Here is a 6955-nt window from a genome sequence, read left to right as displayed (position 1 = left end):
CATTTCTAAGTCAGCATTTCTTATCTCAAAGTTTGCATACAGGTGCACACTATTTTCTACGAATTTATTTCTCACATTGTGGGACCTTTAAGCTCATCCCATTCCATGCTCTGCCATGGGCCGGGTCACCTCCACCAGCCCAGGTGACTCAGACTCGAGCAGTGTAACTTTAAAATATCTCCTAATTTCTGGAGAGGCAGCTGGGTATGATTGATTGATTGATTGATTGATTGGTTTTTCTTCTCCAGCCAGACCAGCCTGGCTCCTGCAGCCCTCCTTGTCACTCCCCAGCACTCCCAGCTCCTGCCTTTGCTGTCCCTGCACAAGGGGCAGTGTCCTCTGTGTGCCCTGCCCCATCTCCACAGCACTTCCCCAGGTCTGGTGTCCCCTCCTTTGGGGACAGCTGATGGTCACAGGTTCTGCAAAGTCCCAAAAAGCACTTCTGGGGGGATGTGGAGAAGTTCTGCCTGCTGGGCACAGGGGACATGTCCCACAGAGCCAGGGCCACCAGCAGTGGCTGCTGGAGATGTGTGAACAACTGACTGGTGACTGGGTCACCCTTTTTATGGGTTTTGGTTTTTAATTAAAAAGACTTTTAAGCTTTTCTCTCCTCTCTTGGAAACCTCTGTTGTGCCATGAAGGGTGAAAGCAGCACTGAAAGGTCCCGTGGTCCCTCTGCCTCTGCCAGTGCCATGGCAAAAGGCACAGTAGGAGAAGAAATTTGGGTAAAAAGATGCACAATTAAATCATCCACGGGCACTTGGCCCTGCCTACAGCACACGTGATTCCATGGGCTTGTTTTACAAGAGCTTTGGCCTCATCTGCACCATGTTTGTGAGAATTAAAGTGTTTCCCTTGGGTTGTGGCCAGAAGGGATTGGATGGTGCCAAGAAATAAAAATCTTTCCTCTGGGAAAGCTCTCACTGCTGCAGCTGCCAGGTGGAAAAGAGGAGGAGAAACTTTCCCCCATGTCCTGGGCATGATCCCTGAACCTCCCAGGCCAGGAGGAGTGAGGTGGTGAAAGGGGGCAGGGGAGGGAAGTGACCCCCTCACCACCACAGGACACCACACACGCCAGGGTGAATGACTAGAAAATAATTTATTGAAGAAACAGAAAGCTGCAGAAATACAACACAGTCATGACCAGTAGAGGATGAACAAATAGAGATTAACTTTTCTCTCTTTTAAAACCTGTTGACAGGCTGGAGTTAAGTTTCCTGATAACTTCTCCTGCGTGACTCATTGCAAAGAACAAGGAACAAACTCCAGAGCACACAGCACAGTTTGGATAAAGTGCCTGACACATAAGACTCTTTTTTTTTTTTTTTTTCTTTTTTAACGTTTGTAAATAGCTTAAACAAATATAGTTGCAAGACACAGAGGAGTAACAATTGCATTTTGCTGTAGAATAAAACTTATCCCATGAGAGTAACAATGAAGCAGCAGCAAAAAAAAAAAAAAATTAAATTAATTTAATTAGAAGGAAAAAGTCATTTAAAAACTCAGAGATGTGGCCCTCAGACTGCATGGGACGAGGACAAGCATCACCTATTGCTATACAGAAAAATGAGCAATGTTTTCTGGAGGAGGCTGGACTGGGCAGAGCCGAGGCTGTGAGTTCTCCCTGGCCAGGCTGGATTCTGTCTGACTCCTTTGTTTCCTTTATAAATCAAAGGGGAAAAATACAAAGAAACCAAAGCAAAACAAACCCAAATTTTGTTCTTTGCATTTTTAATTTCCTCTCTTTAAAAACACCAAACAAAGATGTGAGAGGAAGTAGGCTCCTTGTGGCAGCTCCTGCAGGTCCCCACGGCTGGGTGTCCTCTGAGACAAGGGAATGGAGCCAGCTCCGTGCTGGGGACATGTGGTGGTGACAGGGACAGGCAGACAGGGCAGTGACAACCCAACAGTGCCCATGAGAGAGGTAAAGAGGAGCTCCAAGTCTTCCCCACCCAGACGTGGGATGTTCAGCAAAAAGGATGAACGGTGAGTTTTTGGCAAAGCCATTTCTCTCACTCTGTGCCGATGTCCTACCTGCACAGCTGATGTTAGAGCAGGGAAAGCTTGGCTCTGAGTGGGGTAAAAATGTTTAGAACCGACCCCAGGAGCCTCCTGATTTCCCAGTGGGATGGGGACAGCGCTGCCCCACTGCTGGCAGTGGGGTTTCAAAGTATAAAAGCCATCGTTGGAAAACTTCCACTCCAGGAAGAACTGGAGTGACTGGGGGCATCACAGGTCATGGAATGACCCAAATCCCTGAAAACTTCCACAATTCAAGCAGGAGACACTGGCCAGGATGAACCAGTAGGTTTTAGTGGGAGATCCCAGGTCTCCTCCTCTTCCTCACTGCCCTCTGTCACCCTCAGAGGTGTTCCCAGGGCCCCGTTTTTGCTCCTGCTCCCCACAGCACAAAAATGCCCTTTGGGCGCAACCCTGGTCAAGAGAATTGTCTTTAGGACAGAGCTCGGATTGTCATTACCTGCAGAGGAAAAAAAATCTTTGGTATCGTGGCAAGTTGCTCCTCAAGGCATTTTCGTTGGTGTGGGCAGCAGGCACGGCCAGATCCAGGGTGGGCAGGGCTCAGCTGAGCCAGAGTCCTGGTGGGCCAAAAGACAGGGAAGAGGGCTCAGATCTTGGCTTCTCCAGGGTTTCCCAAGCCATCACTCCCCAGGATGGAACCCAGCTGGTCTCTGTAAGCTCCAAGGACCTGTGACTGGGGTTGTGTCCAAACCTTCTTGCAGTCGTAATTGCGGTCTTGGCCTTCAAGCTTCTCGTGGTGGAAAAGGCCTTGGAGGAGGAAATGGGGCGTGGTGGGGATGCTGAGCTCTCCAGAGGACAGAAGGGTTGGTCAGCAGATGAGTGGTGCTGCTGGAACCAACATCATCTCCTCCCAAAAGCCAGGTCCTTGGTCTGTGGGTCTTCCACCGCCACCTGGTGCTGAGCATCGCGGCGCTGGCACCGGACAAAGGCTGAGACTGAAAAACACCTTCCTTGGCTTTTGGGGGCCACTTTGGTGAGGCCTGAAGGAGCTGAGATCTCTTTCCTCATGGTCAGCTGAGCTTTGGGTCCACCTTGAATGCTAAAGAGGTTGGGAAGGGCTGAGGAAGCAGCAGTTTCAGGGAAATGCTCTGGGAATGTCACTACTGCCTCCTCCAGGTCCCCATCACCCTCCTGGCCACCAAAGATGTGGCTTCTCAATGCTCCTCTGCTCCTGCCTGTAAGTAGGGAGAGGAGGAGGAGCAGGGGGAGGAAGGAGCCACTCAGGGGTGAATTCTGGGCATTTCAGAAAGCTCCAAAGCCCTTCCAAAGTGCCCTGAGGCCATCTGGTGGGTTGGGGTCCCCCAGGGACTCTTCCACTGCCTGGACTCTTCTTCTTCCACCAGGGCAGGTGTCTTTGCACAGAGTGAGAGCCAGGCTGGTGGCACAGGAAAGCCTGACAGGGACAGAGTGCTGGCTGTGCCTCTGACCCAAACCACATTCCTGAGGCCAGAGACCCCAGAAATGGGTCACTCCAGGCCATGCCTGGGTCCAGCTGGGCCTTGATGCAGCAGCATCTTCAGCACCTCTTTCTGTGCAGGGCAAGGACAGAGGCAGGGATGTGAGGTCATCCCAAGGATGGGGATTTGGGAGCATCACCTGGGGAGGTCTCACCCTGAGGGGGGTTTTGGGGTGCCCAGGGCTGTTTCCCTTGTCTCAGAGGACACGAGGAGCCCCATGGCTTTGCCAGCTCAGGTCGTGGTGGCGGCTGATTGTCTCTCCTCCTCTTGGCTGCACTTGGGATTTGACCCACAGAGCTGGAAAAGCAAAAAAAAAAAACCAAACCCAAAAACCACAATCTCCCCCTCTAAACAAACAGAAAACAAAGTAGAGTGAGGAGCCAGACCTCAGGGGGAGGCAGGAGGGACGGGTGGGCACGGCAGGGTCCCGTGTCCCAGATTCCCGTACCCTGTTTGCTGGGCACGGGGCCAGGCTGTGCCCCCCGCCCTGCCCGGGGGTCCCCCGAGCAGCCCCCGCCTCTCCCCGTGGCCGCCAAGTGATTTTCAGGGCCAGGAAAGGAACAAAAGAGGTGAAGGTAGGAACCAAGGGGGTAAAGGATGACTTTGCCATGGTTGTGGGTTGGAACAGAACCATGATCCATGCAGAGAAATCTTCATCAACCAAAAACTCGTGGACAAAAAAAGCACAGTTTGTCCCCTCCCGCTCCCACCCGACCACCCCTGCCCCAATAATTATTACATTACTTCAAGAAAGAGTATATTTTTTTCATGCATAAATCAAATTCTCATCTTGTCTTTTTTTTTCTTTTTTTTTTTTTGTCTTCTTTAAATTACATTTGAACACAGAACACATATAATAAATACTCTCATACGACATGACTCAGAGAAAAGTAACACATCTGAACGCAAAGGTATCGTCATCATTATTAGTTTTTCTTTTTTTTTTCTTTTTTTTTTAAAAGGACTTGTTTAAATATGAAATCTGTAAACTCCAAGGGTCCTTTTTTTTTAATCTTTCTCTCTCTCTTTCTCTCTCTCTCTTTCTCTCTCTTTTTTTTTTTTAAATCGTGAAACTATCCAGCTTTCATTTCCTTAACATTCAATATGTCTCCCATCGAACGCATCAAAGAAATAAGAACATGCCGTCTTCTGCAAAATTATAATTTAACAGTATAAAGCTTCAAGTCACAAATTCCAAAAACTAGCTAAGTAATTTTTTTTTTTTATCACATAAACTATACATTAAATATTTTGAGGTATTTCAGAGAACATTGTCAAAGGCTTGTAAGGTCTGTGCTGGGTGGCAATGAAGGCTTTCTCCTGCATAGAGAACGTCTTTGGTATCACAAGCCAGGTGGGGACTGGGGACAAGGGGGTGGCGTGGCCAGGAGGGCGGGCAAGCCCTGGCCAAGGCAATAGTGTGGAGGTGGACAGGGGGGTCAGGGAGGTGACAGGGAGGTGACAGGGCCCTCTCAGGCTGCCCAGCAGGATGGGTTTGCTCTCACCAGGGCCATTGGAATCCTGGAATAACTTGGATTGGAAGGGACCCCCCCAAGGATCACCAAGTCCAGCTCCTGGTCCTGCACAGGACAACCCCAAGAATCACACCAGGGTTGGCCCTGGGCAAGTTTGGTCCAGCTCAAAGGAGTCGCCTTGGCCAGAGCCTGACCCAGGCAGGTACAATTCAGCCCAAGTTTTCCCTAAACTGGGCATTCTGGAGATTGCTGGAGAGCTCTGGCAGGTCCTGCTCTGCCTTCTGGTGAAGCCAAGGGGCAGAATGGAGCAGACCTGGCTGCACAGAACCTCCCCAGTGAGCCAAAAATGCCCCTCTGGGGACTTAGAAACAGCTCCTGCTGAAAGGATTCACTGCTCCAGCCCTTCCCTAAGGGAAGAGCTTGGAGAAAGCTCAGGCTGAGGCTTCCCACTGCTCCTGCCTTCATCTTTCCAAGCAGAAATGCCACAAACTGTGCTACCAAAAGCGGGAACTGAAGCACAGATGTGAGCTGAGTGAAGCAGAAACACCTTGTGAGGAAACTCAACTTTGTCACCTCGTGAGGAGACTCAACTTTGTCACTTTGTGGGCTTCTGCAGGGTCCAGCACTGAGGCTGGAGAAGGACATGGAGCAAAGCCTTTCCCTGGGAGCAGCGTCCCTGGGCACCAGGTCTGTGCTCCTGGGGCAAGAGGGGCTGCATGGAGGGACCCTGGGGACCAGGTTGGGGGACACAGGGACATCTGAGAGGGGGGACATGCTGGGGAACCAGCGCCTTTCCCTCAGCCAGGGGGATATTTTCTCTTCAGCTGGGACAAGGGTTGGGTTTTCTTTCCTTCATCCCAACACCCAGAGACCACAAGAGCCCTGGGAATCTGTCCCTGCGGAGAGCTGAGGTCACACTGAGTCTTTAGGATCAAAGCAGAGGAGCAAAGGAATGGCCACACACCTTTGGTACAAGAAAAAGGCACTCATCTACCACGCTGCCATCCCGGAGTCGCTCGCTCGCCTCCTCCCTCGCTCTCTGGGGACTCGACAGGGCTGGGGCTGGGGCTGGGGGTGGCCAGGGGCTCTCTGGGCCAGCCCGGCCATGGGGAGCAGGGAAAGTGGCGTTTCCAGCACAGACCAGACAAGGCAACAAAATCTTTGGTATCAGACGTGATTTTCAAATCACAAAAATTGAAAACTCAAGTGAGGTAGCCTTTAGTCTCGGGTTCTCACTAGAAATGTCTTTGCATCCTTGAGGGCCTGTGGCATTTACTCTTTTTTTTTTTTTTCCTTTTTTTTTTTCTTTTTCTTTCTTTTCCCTTTTTTCCCTTTTTTTTCTTTTTTTCCTGTAGTGTTTTTCACTTCCCAAACCAAGGCCCCCTTCCTGGCTTTGCAGCCCTTGAATACTACTCGATGGGGTTCAGGAATCCACCACCATCATCACCACGTCACGACAAGACGAAGAAACAACATTAGGGGAAAAAATCAGTGGCGGGGAACGGGGTCCTGGGGGGATGAGATTCCCATTAGGTTTTGGGTTCTGGTTGGCAAAACTCGCTGCGGCACCTGCCCCTTCCCGCTCTGCCCTCTGTCCATCCCTCTCTCCCGCCCTCTGTCCAGCAATGCATTGGTCAGTTTGGTGTGACCGTGTCCAGTCTGACACCCCCAGCCCCTCCACCGCCCACCTACCCCAGGAGCTCTTTGGTTCACGACGTCCTCTGACCCTGCCCGCTCAGGGCTTCGTGTGCAGGGGTTCTTTCTTTCTCTCTTCATTCTTTTGTCCTTTTCTCCTTTTTTTGGGGGTGCTTTTCTTTTTTTTTTTTTTTTTTTGTTTTGGTTTTGGGTTTTTTGGGGGTTTTTTTGGTGAACACATACCCTTTTCTTTTTTCTTTGTTTTCCTTCTTTTCAACAAGGTGCCTTCCTGTGACACAACTGATCACTCTCAAAGTAAAGTGAATCGAAGAAACCATAGAACACAGA

Source organism: Vidua macroura, chromosome 26 (assembly GCF_024509145.1).
Source record: "Vidua macroura isolate BioBank_ID:100142 chromosome 26, ASM2450914v1, whole genome shotgun sequence".
Classification (NCBI taxonomy): domain Eukaryota; kingdom Metazoa; phylum Chordata; class Aves; order Passeriformes; family Viduidae; genus Vidua; species Vidua macroura.
The sequence above is the reverse complement of the archived record's forward strand: the minus strand, read 5'-3'. Positions refer to the sequence as shown.